At 47.4% G+C, this 16,852-nt stretch overlaps 1 long non-coding RNA gene across 1 annotated transcript; it reads right to left on the bottom strand.

Moving 5' to 3' along the window:
- Positions 1-237: 237 nt before the first annotated feature.
- LOC142830450 (uncharacterized) lies at positions 238-15,568 on the bottom strand. Its single transcript, XR_012905688.2, has 2 exons — positions 15,212-15,568; positions 238-6,798 (listed from the first exon to the last, which is right to left on the bottom strand). It is a non-coding gene; the product is annotated as an uncharacterized LOC142830450 (long non-coding RNA).
- Positions 15,569-16,852: the final 1,284 nt, after the last annotated feature.

The raw sequence follows: 16,852 nt of genomic DNA, 5'->3' as shown, positions 1-16,852 counted from the left end.
ATACAATAATAATGTGTGTATATAAGAACATTGCATTGCTGGCTTATGTACTGACTTGTTCCATTTTAAAATTCTAAGCTGATGAATATTCATTTACAGTTTAACTTTTAACTCAATGAATATTCATAGGAACGATTGTTGTTTCATGAATATGTAATTAATAATTCCCACAACCAATCATTTTAAAGCTATGCAAAAGAGCATCTTGTACAGACCAGTCACTTCAAACCAGAACCCTCATGCAAATGCATGAGTCTAACCTATAAAGGCCTGAGCAATGCCCGTTTCAGTTGTTGCGTCAGGGCGTCAGGCTAGGTGTAGGTTAGACTAGTGCATGCATGAGAGGGTGTATGTGTGTGGTCTAGCGTCTTGTCCCGGGTCGTATAAGTGAGGTTAGCATCATCTACGAGTTAAGCCAAGTGGAAGGCTTGGTCTTATACTCTGATAATCTTACTTAAGTAGGTTTAGATTAGCTCTCGTCATCAAGTCTGTCCGTCAGGCAGCATCGGTCACAGCAAATCAGCCGGCCTTGTGTCTGTTCAGCAAGTGCGTCGCGAGTTAGGGTATTATTTTAGGATAAGTGTAGTATAGGTTAGTTTAGAGTCTCGTGTCCATCGCCGTTCCAGCTGCGCCGAAATGCAGGAAGAGGCTGAAGGTCTTCCCGGAAGGGGAACACATCGCTCCCGATTCCAGCGCTTCGCGGGACCTCCTGGCTGCTCCTCTCCCGAGGCTTTCAACTAGCCAATGGATTGAGGTCGCCAGCGTCGGCGCAGTCATCCATCGAGGGACTCCTGGCTGTTCCTCTCCCGAGGCATTCAATTAGCCGACGGATTGAGGTCGCTAGCGTCACACCCATCACCTCAGTGCCGCTAGACTCTGGTAAAGTTATTAAGTGTTTGAGGGGACTGCCCCCTTGCTTGTTTGAGATTACTATATAATAGTTTAGTTATAAACCTTATCCAAATTGTTCAGTTTTTATTTATGCGCCATATCTAAGGATAAAGAACAAAAACCGGTGATCGATGCGGAGTTTGGGGTCGCACCTTAATCTTCTCAATAATTTAATTAGGCTAATTGGTAGGTAAATATATACAGTCGCCCCATCGGGTAACACCATTACACCACTAACCCTGTGGGGAGCATCTGAACGCCAGCCCCACACAAGTACCATTCATCTGCACTAAAGCTGCCTATGGTTATTCATGTCACAATGCCAAAGGGATGTGTTATCCCAGAGCTGATAAGAGCTGCTTATTGATCAGCCTGGTTTCTTTGGTGGACTCACCCAGTCTCCCCGTGCTTTCAGCCAGATCCCGGAACATTGCAGTCCAGGAGAGTTTTGCCGTTGACTACCACAAGTGCAGGGTCAGGCTTTGCTGTACCAAAGACATAAGGCAAATGCCCTATCAAAGAATCTTGCTCTAGCACCAGGTTTTGACTGCTCACACAAGAACAGTTTCTGTATTCATCCCAGTGAGATTATCCGATTTCAAACAGCTCCCAATGGAAGCGGAGTTTTTCTAAGCCAACATTCCACTTTCCTGCAAACAAACACATGCTTGAAAATTGGGCTGGCATTTAAATTGGATCATGTGACTGTTTTATGCAGGAGGCCGGCAAAGTAGAAGACTAAATGCCACAAGTCCCAGAAACCGTTATCTGATGGGATTTCAAATGATTTTTTCTTTACAGAGGAAGGATGGTCTTGTGATTGAGGCATAAGACAGGGAATCTAGTCTGGGCTGTATTTGTGACCCTGTCAGTCTTACTACAGGATTGTGGGCAAATGACTTATCCATCTCTCTGTGCTCAGGTTCCGCATTTGTAAAATGGGGATAATATTCTTCTGTCTCATGTGGCTGCAGTCAGGTGCTACAATAGTATGGAGGTGGATGTATTGTAAATAGGGACTAATGGAGAAGTTTATTTCAATACCCTCCACCATTCTGACAAACAGCAGTTCTTTGCCTGACAACTGGAGATGAACAAATGGTCTCTACAACCAACACAGAGGCTGTACTAGAGAAACAGAGGGCTGGTTTGAGACATGGATTTCCTCCCCGTGCAAGGCCAGTTTGTGACATGGACATGGGTGGTCAGTACAGCTGAGGTAGGGGAGGCAGGCCCACAGCCCTACCTACAGCCCCGCCTCCTCTGCTGAGGCCCTCCCCCCAACAGGGCGGGGAGGAGCAATGCACCAAGCGCACACCCCCACCACCATGGGGAAGGGAAAGCGTAAGCAGGCGTCAGCATTCCTGGAGCAGCAGGGAGGAAAGAGGCCATGCAGCCTGAGTCTCTCTGGCCCTGTAGCAGTGGGAAAGGAGGTTGCCATGGCCCGAGCCAGCCCAAGTCTCCCTGCACTCAGGAACAGCAGGAAGGGAGGCACTTCCTGCTGCTCCTCTTGGCTGCAAAGGACAAAACGGAGCCAATGGGAGCCGTGAGACTCTGTGGCCAGAGTGCCAGTAAATAAACAAACCCGGGTGGCCACTTAATGTGTTTGAGAGTGATTCCGCGGAACACTTTCAGAAATTCTTCAGTTCTCTAGTCCAGTGAACAAAATCCTGCCAGACCCTGGGGTTTCGCAGACCATCGTCAGGGGTTCCGCAAGAAATCGTGGAATACTTTTTTTTTTCCTTACAATGTAAGCTGACATATATAACAGCTCTTTACAAATTAATTTTCTTGAAAATAATTTGGCAGTAACTGAATTGCACTCCCCACTGTCAACTTTTTCTGGCCAAGCAAACGTTTTCATAGGTAGGGATATGAAAAATTTTAGGGAAAAAGGTGGGAATCACTGCTCTAGCCCTTCCTTAAAGGGAGATCTTAGTTCTAGGAAAGATCAGATTCTTAGGCCTAAATCTATTGCCTCTCATTTTCAGTAACATACAGCGACACTTTTGCGGCGTCCTTTTAAAACATATTTGGGTTTTGTTAAAAATTTGGTAAATTGCATTCCATTCTCTGCTTCTGCGCAGTGCGGAAGCTAGGGCATAACCCTGACTTCACATCGAAGTGTCTGCTTAGGAATTCTGCGGTGACATTTGTGGTGCCAGATAAGTAGGATGCCGTAGGTGTTATTCTGTGGCGAATGCACCAGTTCCAGAAGCGGATAGCTTCTGTGCATAGGGAACAGGAGCGAGCACCGCCCTGGCGAGTCACATAATACATGGCTGTGACGTTGTCCATGAATAGCCTCACTGTGGTATTTCAAATATGGATGAGGAAGGACTTGCATGTGTTGAAAATGGCACGTAGTTCTAAAAGGTTTGTGTGTAGACGAGCTTCTTGTGGGGACCATTGGCCCTGCACTGAGAGGGGGCCCATGTGAGCTCCCCAGCCCAATAGAGGCATCTGTTGTGATCTGGTGGAGGGGTTCTTATTGATGAAAAGGTACCCCTGATAAGAGATTCTTGGGGCTGGTCCACCACAGGAGTGATCGGGTAATGGCGGGTGGAGGTGTTACCCGTCTGTGGAGGTTGCATCTGGTGTGGTCGTATACGAGTGTCAGCCAGTACTGAAGGGTGCGCAGGTGTAGCCTGGCGTGTTTGACCACGTATGTTATGGCAGCCATATGGCCCATCAGTCTCAGGCATGTCATAAGCGAGACAGTGGGGCTGACGGTGATGGTGTGAATGAGGTCCTGGATAGCCTGAAACCTTTGTAAGGGCAGGAAAGCTCTGTCAGCAAGTGAGTCCAGGCGGGCCCCTATGAACTCGATGTTCTGTGTGGGGTGCAAAACGGACTTTTGCTCGTTGAGGAGGAGTCCGAGAGATTGAAAGGCTTGCCTGGTGAGCTGAACCATCTGAGAAACCAAGTGCAGAAGGACCCTCAAGTAGGCAATCGTCCAGGTATGGGAAAATGAGTACTCCTTGGTAGTCACGGCCTTCCTCCGATGATGATAGGACCCTTGAAAATACCCTGGGGGCTGATGATAGCCTGAAGGGAAGGACCTTGTATTGGAAGTGGTCCTTTGCCATGACAAAGCGTAAGAACCTCCTGTGAGCTGGATGGATCAGGACGTGGAAATAGGTCGAGGGCGGCAAACCAGTCTTGTGGATCTAACGTAGGGATTATGGCAGCTAAGGTGGTCATTCTGAATCGTTGTTTCCTGAGGTATTTGTTCAAACGGAGGTCTAGGATGGGACGCCAACCTCCGGACCTTTTCTGGGTGAGGAAGTAATGAGAGTAGAAGCCTTTGTTTCTGAACTCATTTGTGCCAGAGTCAGTCCCAAAGAAAGGTGATCAACTTCTGCTTGGAGGAGGGCTTCGAGAGAGGGATCCCTGAAAAGGGACTGGGTGGGAGGGGTGGTGAGTGGAATGGATGTGAAGGAAATAGGGTAGCCAGTTTGGACAATTTCAAGGACCCATCTGTCCGTAGTGATTTTGGCCCATTGGTGGAAAAAGGGCCTCAACCGGTGGTGAAAGAGTTGGGTCAAATGATTCATGGTGCTGCCTATGACTGTCTGCTCACCCCCACCAAGGCATCAAACCTGTTGCTTGTTGTTGGGAGGCATGTTTGTCCTGCCGTTTGGGTTTTGGCGTCGCTGGGGTCTCTGGCATGAGCGTTGGTTTTCAAACGACCTCTGCTGCTGGTAGTGCTGCTGCCATTGATGTCTAATGTAAGAGTAGTTGTATCTGCGTTGGTATGGGGAATACCGGCGCCTCCTGAAGGGGGGTGTACATCCCCAGTGTTCGGAGAGTTGTTCGGGAGTCTTTAGAGGAGTGTAAGATTGTGTCCGTGTTCTCAGCGAAAAGCTTGTCTTTGTCAAAGGGTAAGTCCTTGACTCTGGCCTGGAGCTCCTTTGGAACTCCCTCCACTTGAAGGTAAGAGGCTCTCCGCATAACGATGGCGGTGGCAATAGAACATGCGGCAGTGTCAGCGACGTCCATGGCCATTTGGAGGGGCATTCTTGCTGATGTGTAGCCCTCTTGGATTACTGATTTCAGGATAGATTTCTTTGAATCCTGAAGATGATCCATGAGGTGGGTGAGATGGGAAAAGGTGTCGAAGGTATGGTTGGATAGATGCGCCGAGTAACTGGCGATTCTAAGGAGTAGCGTTGCTGATGTGTAGACCTCTCTGCCCAGAAGGTCAAATCTCTTTATGTCCTTGTTGGAGCCCTGTTGTTTGAGGTGTGGGGCTCTAGCCCTCTGTTGGGCTGTGTCAACGACTAAGGAACTAGGTTGCGGATGGGCAAAGAGGAATTCCATGCCCTTTGGGGGCACGAAGTATTTCCTGTCTGCCCATTTGTTAGTTGGAAGAGCCGATGCCAGAGCACGCCGTATTTCATCGGCAATTTCCAGGATGCCCTCATCGAGGGGAATGGCCAGGTGCGACCTATGCTGTGGCTGGAGGTTTCTGAAAAGCTCACGTTGCTTGTCCTTGAGCTCCTGCAACAGTATCTCCTGTGTGATGGCTACTCGTTTAAACAACTCCTGGAATTGACATAGGTCATCTGGTGGAGAACCCTCGCCTGGCATGACTGCGTCGTCTGGCAGGGATGAGTCTGGGATAGCGGTCCCCGGTAGCTGGGCCACAAAGAGGGTATGCTCCGATTCCGATGGAGGATGAGATGGTGATGCTGAATGATGCAGAGGAGTAAGGGGAGTCGGAGTTGGAGAGTGCCTGCATGGGACATAGTAGTAGGCAGATCGTGATCGGTAGGAGTAGCCGCTGCAGGAATCTTGGGAATAATGGTCGCTGCGGAGGTATGTGCTATGTTGTGGTGAGCGTCTGTCGTGACAGTGAGAACAATCGTGATATCGATAATGGTGTGGAGAGTAAGGTGAACAGGAGCAGCTGTCTGATGCCCTGGAAGGAGCAGGAGACGCAGAGAGCTCTCTGGAGCAATGTCTCTGATGAGAGGGTCTAGCAGCCAAGAATGAAGAAGGCAGTCTGAAGAAGCATGGGGAGACCTATGCCAGCCGGTATAGAGATGTGGGGACAGTGCCGGGGAGAAGAGACAGGAGCGAGAGCAGCTCTGGTGCGGAGAGATCAAGGCAGCAGGGCTCAGAGCTCCTGCTCTTGCGGCGTGCGCTGAAGCACTAGCCAGCGCTGTGCTGCTCGGCGCCGGCGGCTCGGAGACAGCAGCGATCGGTGCCGTGCCCATGGTAGACCAGGTTGGCACTGTGTACTCCGGCACCGTGCGGTGGTTTGACAGCGGTGCAGGTGCCGGTGCCGTAATGCTCGGCTCCGAGGGAGCTCTCACCAATGGCTCAGCACTCTGTGCGGGCGGCAGAGAGAGAGGCTGAGACAGAGCTGCCTGGGGTGCGGGCTTTTGAGAAGGCTCCTGTTGCCACTTTTGGCTTTTGCACCGTTGAGGTAGGGGGACATGGCTTTGCGGTGCCAGACATCCCCAGTCTTTCCGCCTGACTCTCTCTGCCATGTAAGGCAGTCGGCAGGGATCTCGTAGGGGAGAGTCTAGGCTTTTTTTGAAGCCCCGCAGTTGGGGAAGGAAGCCCGTCGCTTGTGGGGCTGTTGGTCAGCATCAGTGTGTTGCGGCTGCAGGGCTTTATCAAAAAGGATCATTCAGAGGTGCCTCTCCCTGTCCTTTCTAGCCCTGGAAGTCAGTTTGCTGCAGTGAGTACATTTCCGCGGGACATGAGATTCCTCCAGACAACAGATGCATTCCGAGTGACCATCGGAGGCCGGCACTGCCTCCCGGCAAGAGCCACATTTTTTTAAGCCGGTAGCTGCCGACATGTTGCCAGTTCCTGAGGCAGTTCTTACGGCCGCAGAAAGACGGCTACTTGTCTGATTGCTGATGTTCTTCTATATGTATTTGTGCTATTATTCTGTTAAAAAAAAAGATGACAAAGCAGACAAATTAAGGAGATGCAACTATGTACAAGGAGCGGGACGGGAGAACATCTGAGAGGCGGAAGGTAAGAACAGTACTGTCAGTGTCTATTCTTCCTTTCGTTTGGCTTTTTTTTTTTTTAAATAAGGAGAAACAAAGGGGAAATATAGGGAACACACACACACACACACACACACCACACACACACACACACGTACGTCAACTAGAAGTCTAGTTCAGCAAGTGAGGTGAGGAGCGGTTCCAAGCGTCTGCAGCCGGAGGCGGTCTAGAGGAACTGGTGGGAGGCCGGACCGTGCACTAGAGAAAAGAGCTTGAAAACCATGAGCTCATGGCACATGCGCAGTCCGGCCGAACACTGCACAAGCTTCCATCTACAGCCCCGGGGCAAGGCCAGCACCCATAGTGGAGCACCCGTGGGGACATCCCCGAAGAACTGCTGCGTTCTTTCTATTTAATTTCAAAAGAACGCCACAGCAGCCTAGACGCAAGAAGTTTTTCTGGGGGAAAAAAGGCCACTTTAAAATTTAAAACAATAAAAAACCCTGTAGTCTAGACGCACCCAAAGTGACCCAGACACAGCTCATTCCTTCCCACACTTCTCTATAGCTCTCACAGATCTCTTCCTATTATTAGGCATGGGGGTTACACAAGCCACAGAGAGTGGCATGGACTACACAGCATTGATTATACACTTGACTGGCCAAATGCAGCGTCAACATTTTTCATGACAGGGGTGTTGGTTGTGTTAGACACACCGGTGGGCGAGGCACTTCACAGATATGTACATCAAAAGGAGGGGCTTTTGGAATGCCACACATGTGCAGGGTCTGCAAACACAGATCAGATGGCTGGGTTAGGGGGCCAACGGCCCAATCTGTCAAGATACATTAGCTAGCACTGTGTTTAGTCACGTGAACGGCTCCATTACATTAATACTATTCACTGCAACAGGCAAAGCGCCTGTTTAGAATTCACAATATTTAAGAATAACCAAGGCTGTAGGGTGCTTGCATACCGCGATATGTAATTTATATTACTACATTCTGCCATACCAACTAAACATTATGATCTCCTTGATATCCTCTTACCAGCGTCTACTACAGGGATGGGCAAATGGCCCTCTGCAGGCTGGAGCTGGCCTGCAGTCACCCTGCACTCCCCAATCATCAGGCCAATCAGAGCCCGAGGGGGAGGGGGTGTGGTACACGAAGTCTCTCACATCCTGTCTCTGCCCTACCAGGGGCACACAGCGGCTAGACACACACACACACTGGCTGTTTTAAAACAGTTGGGCTACGTCTACATTGGCCCCTTTTCCGGAAGGGGCATGGTAATTTTTGAAATTGCAATAGGGAAATGCGCGGGGGATTTAAATATCCCCCGCGGCATTTAAATAAAAATGTCCGCCGCTTTTTCCCGGCTTTTAGAAAAGCCGGAAAAGAGCGTCTACACTGGCCCCGATCCTCCGGAAAAAGCGCCCTTTTCCGGAGGATCTTATTCCTACTTCAAAATAGGAATAAGATTCTCCGGAAAAGGGCGCTTTTTCCGGAGGATCGGGGCCAGTGTAGACGCTCTTTTCCGGCTTTTCTAAAAGCCGGAAAAAAGCGGCGGACATTTTTATTTAAATGCCGCGGGGGATATTTAAATCCCCCGCGCATTTCCCTATTGCGATTTCAAAAATTACCATGCCCCTTCCAGAAAAGGGGCCAATGTAGACGTAGCCTTGGTGTCTCTAGCCGCTGTGCGCTCTTGCAGGGGCAAGGAGACTTGTGTGCACTCCTCTGCCCCCAGGTATTGACAGACCTGGGGGCAGGGAGAGTGTGCGAAGTCTCCTCCTAGTAGGAACCTAAAGGGAACTGCCAGATGTTTTAAAACAGCTGGGCTGTGTCTACATTGGCACCCTTTTCCAGAAAAGGGATGCTAATGAGACCAGTTGGAATTGCAAATGTGCCGGGGGATTTAAATATCCCCCGCGGCATTTGCATGAACATGGCTGCCGCTTTTTTCCGGCTCGGGGTTTTGCCGGAGAAAAGCGTCAGTCTAGACGGTATCTTGCGGAAAATAAACCCTTTTCCGCAAGATCCCTTATTCCTACTTTCAAGAAAGGGATCAGCCAGTTTGGGTTTATGCAGGGCTCTACAGCCCGTGAGTGGAAGCCAAAACAAAAAAGTAGTCAATATAATGGCCTTCTGTTGATATGTGGTTTAGCAGTTAAATTCCTGGACTGTCATTGCTCATTAAAAGTGCTGTCACATAGGTAGAAATCAGGTAAATATTGCCTTTTATTAATATCAGCAGAACTGACTTAGATGGGGCCTGCATGTTGTGTAGTTCTGCCTTAATCTTTGTATTCATACCCATCCGTGTGAAAGAAGCTATTTACATGTACAGGCAGTCCCCGGGTTACGTACAAGATAGGGACTGTAGGTTTGTTCTTAAGTTGAATCTGTATGTAAGTCAGAACTGGCGTCCAGTTTCAGCCGCTGCTGAAACTGATCAGTTTCAACAGTGGCTGAATCTGGACACCAGTTCCGACTTACATACAGATTCAACTTAAGAACCCCAGGCATCCCCAAGTCAGTTGCTGCTGAAACTGATCAGATGCTGATTCCAGGAAGCCCGGGGCAGAGCAATTCTGCCTCGGGCTTCCTGTAGTCAGCCGCTGGTCCGTTTCAGCAGCGGCTGAATCAGGACTCCTGGGGCAGAGCACCTGGGGTGCTGCCGGGTTGGTCCAGTAGCGCCAAGGAGCGGTGCTGCGGGACCAACCGGCAGCGCCCCACCTGCTCTACCACAGGCCCCGGGCTTTGCTCCACATCTCCCTGGTCTGCTGGGGGGGGGGGGCGCACTAGCTGCGTCCCCCCCCTCTCCCCGCCAGCAGACCAGGGAGACGCTGAGCAAAGTGGCGGAAGACCCGGGCTGGACCCGCGGTGCTTCCAGATCAGCGCCTCGGGTCCGGCCTGGGTCCTCCACCGCTTTGCTCCCCGTCTCCCTGGTCTGCTGGCTCCCCCAGCAGACCGGGGAGCAGCTTTTCTCGCCCCGGAGGAGGCGGGCGGCAGGACTAGGCGTCCCACCGCTCCAGTCCTCCGGGGCAAGAAAATCCCCGTTCGTAACTGCGGATCCGACATAAGTCGGATCCGCGTAACTCGGGGACTGCCTGTATATGCAACCACACTTAAGTTGCGGCCCTCAGCATGTGCTGTGGGTATCATTGTGGCCCCTGGAGGTTCCAAAGTTGAGTAGCTCTGGCTTACAGACAACACTGCTTCTAACCACCTAGTTTTAGGATTCTAGGATTTCAAGTGGAACAAAAACATTGTTTGATCCCATATGGGTGGGTTTTTTGTTTTAACTAATTTGCTGAACCCTTCCACAGCCCCCCCGATATGGGGTTCTCGTTGATCGAAAACAATATCATATTTTCAGAACTGCCAGCAACCTCTCCCCCTCAGAAAATCAATTATTCATACAGCGCAGCTCCACATTGGGATCAATTTAAGATCTATTTGGTTCAACTGTGACCATTTTATTAACACTGTCAAACAGTAGAGGATTTTTGTAAAGAAATTTTTTAATTCTCTGTCCTCCTTGCTGTCACACCCATTTTGAAGCTGGAAAATAATTTTGTTGCCTGTCACTTCCCAGCCTCTCAAATTTAATCGGTCTGGTTTTCCAGAGGGTGAAAGCTAACCTGGATTTTCTTATTTTACTTTGTTTTTATAAGAAGCTTTAACAGAGTCACAGTCCTGGGATTCTATTTGTTAGTCTATAAAGAAAGCACAAGTTAGCAGCTATATCCAGCCCAGAGCAAAATAGCAAACACATTGTGGTCATGCATTAAAAATTGAGTTGTGCTGCAGTTGTTGGAAGGGGATGGTTTCTGAGTATTTTAGTAGATGTGCATTTAAAACAATATGTAGACCAACAATATCAGATGACGGATTATATCTATAACCATCTCAATTTAATCCAGATATGATGTGTTACACACACACACACACACAAACTACAGTCACATACAAATTTTGCATTTACTTGTTATAGCCCCTTCCCTCTGACCATAGCATATGAATTTAGCCTCACAACTGTATTATGCCCATTTTACAGAGAAGGAAGCCGAGCTGCAGATTCCTCATCCATTACTGCCTTTGTGTAGTCATTTATGCCTGTGCAAAGTATACCTAGAACACTGCCAAAGGAGCGGCCATTTCCCCTAAAAGTGTCATCCTACTTTGGAAGATAGGACTTGGCCATACAAGGTGTAAAGCAGCGGAGAATCAAATCTAAAGACTAATCTTTTCAAGTATTCCCTCTGACTAAGCAACTCCATGTGGGGATCCACAATTTGCAACATCATGTTGGAACCCCAGAAAGTAGATATTTAAACAAAAGTTAGTGGGCACATGAAAATTGTAGCTGAAGTCACTTGCTTAAAAAGACCAAGAAGTTGGTCAGACTGTTGCAAAGGAAGCCAAGTTTCCTGACTCCTACTTCTGGGTTTCTTCTCTTTCCTCAATGTAGGTCAATTTGTGCACGGTTGGCAGCATCCCTAGAGTATCTAATACTTTCCATAGCATTTTAGTTATTTATAATAAGATAACGTGTGAAATGAGTTTGAGTATCCTAGCAAGAAGTCATAGTAAGTTGTAGCCACACACACACACACACACACACACACACACACACAATAGAAAAATCCACAGGTAACCAATAATGTAAGACAGCTTAAACCCAAGGGCCAAATTGTATACAATACTATTAATGAAAAATAGCACCTTACACAATCAATAACCCTATTGAAGCCAGTGGGACTACTTGTGGAGAAAAGTGCAGTTCATTGTGAGCAAGGGTATAACAATCTGTCCCTATGCTGACAAGGGTCACTTACAAGACTAAGACTATGTATACACGGTGTTCTTTTTCTGAAAAAGATTTGCAAACCTCAATTTGTGTACCTTTTTCTGTTTGTTTTTTCGGAAAAGGCTTTTCTGATATTTGGCTTATCTACATGAAAACCCTCCATGTTGTGAGGAATACAGAACTTTGGAAAGAATGCGCTCGCTTTTTCGGAAACGGTTCTGAAAAAGCAGACCCGTTTCCCTGGTATCCCAGAAAAAACTCTAATGTAGACATTACTGGAGAGGCATTGAATTTTTAAGCAAGTATATCCTACAAAAAAGCAGGAGTTGCATTTTATCAGTGTGATTCCGGGAGGAGAATGATAAACTGATGTGGGGATACAGGGTGGGATTTCAGCAAGTGTGAGGTTGAATGCTCTAATAAAAAAAAATTAAATTAAAAAACAAAACATCCCCATGCCTAAAATGTCAGATTGATCCCATAGCCAAAAGATGGCATTCGTGCAGATCCCTTCTACATTAAAATGTTAATAGCAGTCTCTCTATTACACCCCCCCAAACAGTAGCAAACCCCAGTACCCAGTGACTTTTGAACCATAGGACACCAAGTTCCATTCACTGGGCTAGATTTAAGGACAGTTATTAAAATTCTTATTTGTTTCACTCCACAGTAACTCTAATGCTCAGATATTATTATATTTCAAATTATAAAATCATGCTGTAACATGCTGCATAATCTCACAGTTTTGAATTCCTGTGTCATGATTGTCTGACATTTCCCAGGCCTCCAGCAGCAATGCAAACAGCTAGTTTAATCTGCGAGCTGAAACAGCAGCAGTGAGAAGCAGGACTTGTGGCAACTATTAAGTCACCATAACCAGTTGTGAAACATCCTTTTTCCACAATGGATTTTCAGCTTCCCTTTCATTCTCAGATGAATGAAAGCTGTCATCATGGCCATTCTTTGCCGCCACCACCACCATCACCAAGTTTCATCTGCATCTAGATGATGTATAAGCCTTAGCATTCAGAGACAGGGTGGCTGTGTCTAGACAGCTGATTTTCCGGAAAAAAACAACTTGCCAGCTGTCTACACTGGCCGCTTGAATTTCTGCAAAAGCACGGACTTCCTACTGTAAGAAATCAGTGCTTCTTGCGGAAATACTATTCTGCTCCTGTTCAGGCAAAAGTCTCTTTTGCGCAAAGCTTTTGAACAAAAGGGCCAGTGTAGACAGCTCAGATTTGTTTTCCGCAAAAAAGCCCCGATCGCGAAAATGGGCCCCGATCGCGATTGCAGAAAAGCACGTCTAGTTTGGCATGGACGCTTTTCCGCAAAAAGTGCTTTTGCATCCGTGCCAATCTAGACGCTCTGTTCCAAAAATGCTTTTAACGGAAAACTTTTCCATTAAAAGCATTTTCAGAAAATCATGCCAGTCTAGATGCAGCCAGTAAGTATCTGAATGATACCCTTTTATTCTGAATTGATTAACTCAAAGCTTACATTAAACTGAGGCTGATACACAGGCCAGGTGCAAAATCACCCCCCACCCATGGTCCCGTAAGTAAACATGCTCTGGCCAGCCGGGGGGGGAAAAGCAGGAACAATGTGCTGCCTGAGTCTCCCTACCCCATGCTTTGGCTTGCTGGGGGGGAGGATGGGGCTGATTTCTACGCTTACTTGAGGGACTATAGGAAGTGCATTCATAGCCTTGCAGTCCACATTTACAAAAAAGCACCCCTGACCCAGAAATTCCTGGGTATGTGCCTGAACCCATATGCTCCTCTCAGCTGCCATGTGTTAAAGGGTGACAACACAAAATTCCTACTGGAGACTCAATTTCCAATTCTGAACTTTCATCTCATATCAGAAGGAAAAGTCAAAATTCTCACAATAAAAAAATTTGGTTTTGAAATAAACAATTTTTAAAAGGTCAAAGACTTTGGTTTTGACTTATTTTTGAATGTTTGTGATATGCATATGTTGGAACCAAGCTGAAATGAAGGGCTTTAACCTTTTCAAAACAAAAACAATTTTGATTGTGTCAAGCATTTCAATGAAATAGATATGTTTTTACAACTTGTTCTTAAGTCTCACATTAGATTATTTTTCCAGGGACACTGTCAGTTTAACTATCACATACTAGAAGATTTACCTGGTGTTGCTCAGGTCCTTAACTCAAATAAGTTTTGTTCTTCATTTAAATCACTGTTCTGGGGTGGGACTGGAGATGAGGGGTTCAGTACACAGGCTGCCCCAGTGAAGAGGATAATCTCAGCCCTCTCTTACTGCAGCAGTTTGAGGCCAGCTGAGAAGCGCCTGTCCATGGCTGCTGCACCCTTCTCCCAGCTGTACCTACTAAAGCTGCATATCCCCTGGCTGTAGGACAGGCACACAGACAAACTCTCTGAAATATATAGTAGGTAGCTGTCCCTTTTGCCACTTTTACCTTCTGCTGGTCCAATGAGGCTATAGTTGTCCAGATTCTCAACTCTGGCCTCTTGCTACTCCTCTCTAGTCATTCTACAGTATAACCCTCCTCCTAACAGACTCCTCCCTTACCATTTGATGAGAAAGTCAGATTCCAGGCACATCCCATTGTCCTGACACAACCAAACCCTTACCTTGCTGTAAGTTATGTTAAGAGGAAGCTACATACCAAATGTGGTGGTCCTAGCTCTTACCATTAAGGAGCAGTTCTTGAACAGACTCAGACATATGGACACAGACAGATTCTAAAATATATATATCAGACATTAAACATTTCTTTATCAGTGCTACCAGTAGCCAGAAGTTGTTAAAAAGGGGAACTTTTAAAATGCAATTTATTCACTTCTGTTTACTTCTTACATTCTTCTGATCTTGGGCAAATGAAAATCAGTGAATTCAGCTTCATTTTTATGGATAGCCAGTTTTGCCCTCTGGCTCTCAGTGCTATAACATTTGGGTTTCTGACTTAGCTGAGAGCTAGATTTTTGTTGTTGCTGCTGTTCAAAAAAAACCCCTCAAACATATAATTGTTTTTCAAAGGATGGCATATTTCTATTAGTCTTATAATTGAAGCTATAAAAGTGTATTCACAAAATATAAAATTGGAATCAAATGTGAGTGGACTCTCTGGACACTTGAAAATGCAAAGGAATCATCTTACCCATGCATGTGTAAGAATAGCCATCTTTGCTTTCCTCAAACATTCCTGTAAAACAAAAATTTGCTAGTACAGATCCTCCACAGAAAATAAAATTTTTCACTGTGTGGGCCATGTAAATTTTATCCAGAGAAACTAGAAGGAGCCTATGGAACACCAGCAAAATGAAGTTACAGTTCCTGTTTGTAAGTATATTCACAAAAGCATCTTTGCCATATTCACCCACATCTACGCAACAGCATGCCTGGAGGAAAATAGCCTGCCCCTGCATACTCCTTAGAGCATGTGTTAGGAGCGCCTCACTGAAAGACCTCAAGCTTATCACAAGAGATTGGGTATGTCTGCACTGGAATCAGAGGTGTAATTGCAAGTTAGGTAGACATACCTGTGACAAAGTCCCTTGGTAGCTCCCTGGGTGTTCTGCACTTCCTGGCAGTTAGGCATGCACCTCAGAGAGCTTCCCCGTGTTGCTCTGGGGTTTCCCTAGAGACAAGGGTTCCCATTTACTGAGTCACTCTCATCACAGGCCAGTCCTTAGGATTCAGCATTACCTTGCTCTGCTATGTGCACCTTCCATAAACTCCTCTCCCCAGTGCCTGGGAGGAATCCTTTTATAGGAACCCCAGAGGCCTTAATTGGCAGCAGGTGCTTAATTAACCCCAGCTGCAAGCTGCCTCCTAATTAGGCCTCTATTTTCTACCCTGGCCCCTGGGCTGTGTTCAGGTGAAGCTAATTTGGAAACAAGAAAGCATTAACCCACCTCCCAATATGGCTGCCTTCTATAGGGCTACTTCTAGACTGGCATGATTTTCCGGAAATGCTTTTAACGGGAAAGTTTTCCATTAAAAGCATTTTCGGAAAAGAGCATCTAGATAGGCACGAACGCTTTTCCGCAAAAGCACTTTTTGTGGAAAAGCGTCTGTGGCCAAACTAGATGCGCTTTTCTGCAAAAAAGCTCCGATCGCCATTTTCGCGATCGGGGCTTTTTTGCGCAAAACAAATCTCAGCTGTCTACACTGGCCCTTTTGCGCAAAAGTGTAGACAGCTGGCAAGTTTTTCCAGAAAAGCAGCTGATTTTTCGGAAAAACTGGCCAGTCTAGACACAGCCTAAGAGTTTTGCAGTTTGCAGGGTGTGGTCTGTCACATACCTGTACTAAATTTGTGCTAGCTAGCACCGCCACAAATAGCAAAAAAGATGCAAGGGCACAGAGGATGAGCAATGTGAAAACATACCAAGAGTACTGAGTGTGCTTGTGCAGCCTGCACAGAAGTTCATGCTAGTGCATCTTCATGGCAATACGTATCTGCACTAAGTGAGTGCTAGTGCACAGATACCCACCTGAGCAGCAATCACACCTGTGCTATGTAGGCATCATTTGAGACAACCACCTGTAATGCGGATACAAAACTCTGGGCACAGGCGTGGGAAATAGGATGTTTCTGCACACTGCTTCTCTGCACCCAGGGACCAGCTCTGCTGCTGACCAGCCACTGGCTTCACCAGCCCCAGACCCTGGCCTCCAAGTGGCCCCACGGAGTCCTGCCAGGCCTCCAGGGTCCTGCCATCCAGCTTTGCCGCCACTTGCCAGCCTCAAGACTCCACCACCCCTCAGGGTCCTGTCGCCCACTAGTCCTGCCCACGTGAGAACTGCAGCCTGCCAGCTCTGCTGGCCCCAGGGTCCAGGCTGCCAGTCCTGGAGACTCCGTTCCCACCCAACATCCCACCACCAGCCTGGGGCTCTGCAGATGCCCCCAGCCGTGGCTCCTCTGTGGGCACCAAGGAGCGAGGGCTGCAAATTCTCCTGGACTGTACCAAATGGCATCCAATCGTCCAGTCCATGAGAGCTGACACCCATTGAAAGGGCTTAAGATTCAGCCTAATTCAGCACCCCTGCCTGCAGTATTGTTCCAGCCCCCACTCACTCTGTGCTTGATTCTCTGCTTTAGTTTTGACTGTTTCTTCCTCTTGCATGCATCAATACTCCTGTTGGATGGATCAATCAAGATCCTGTTCTGACATCTCAGA

This window comes from Pelodiscus sinensis, chromosome 8 (genome assembly GCF_052426305.1).
Source record: "Pelodiscus sinensis isolate ZL-2025 chromosome 8, ASM5242630v1, whole genome shotgun sequence".
Lineage (NCBI taxonomy): Eukaryota > Metazoa > Chordata > Testudines > Trionychidae > Pelodiscus > Pelodiscus sinensis.
The sequence above is the reverse complement of the archived record's forward strand: the minus strand, read 5'-3'. Positions and strand labels throughout refer to the sequence as shown.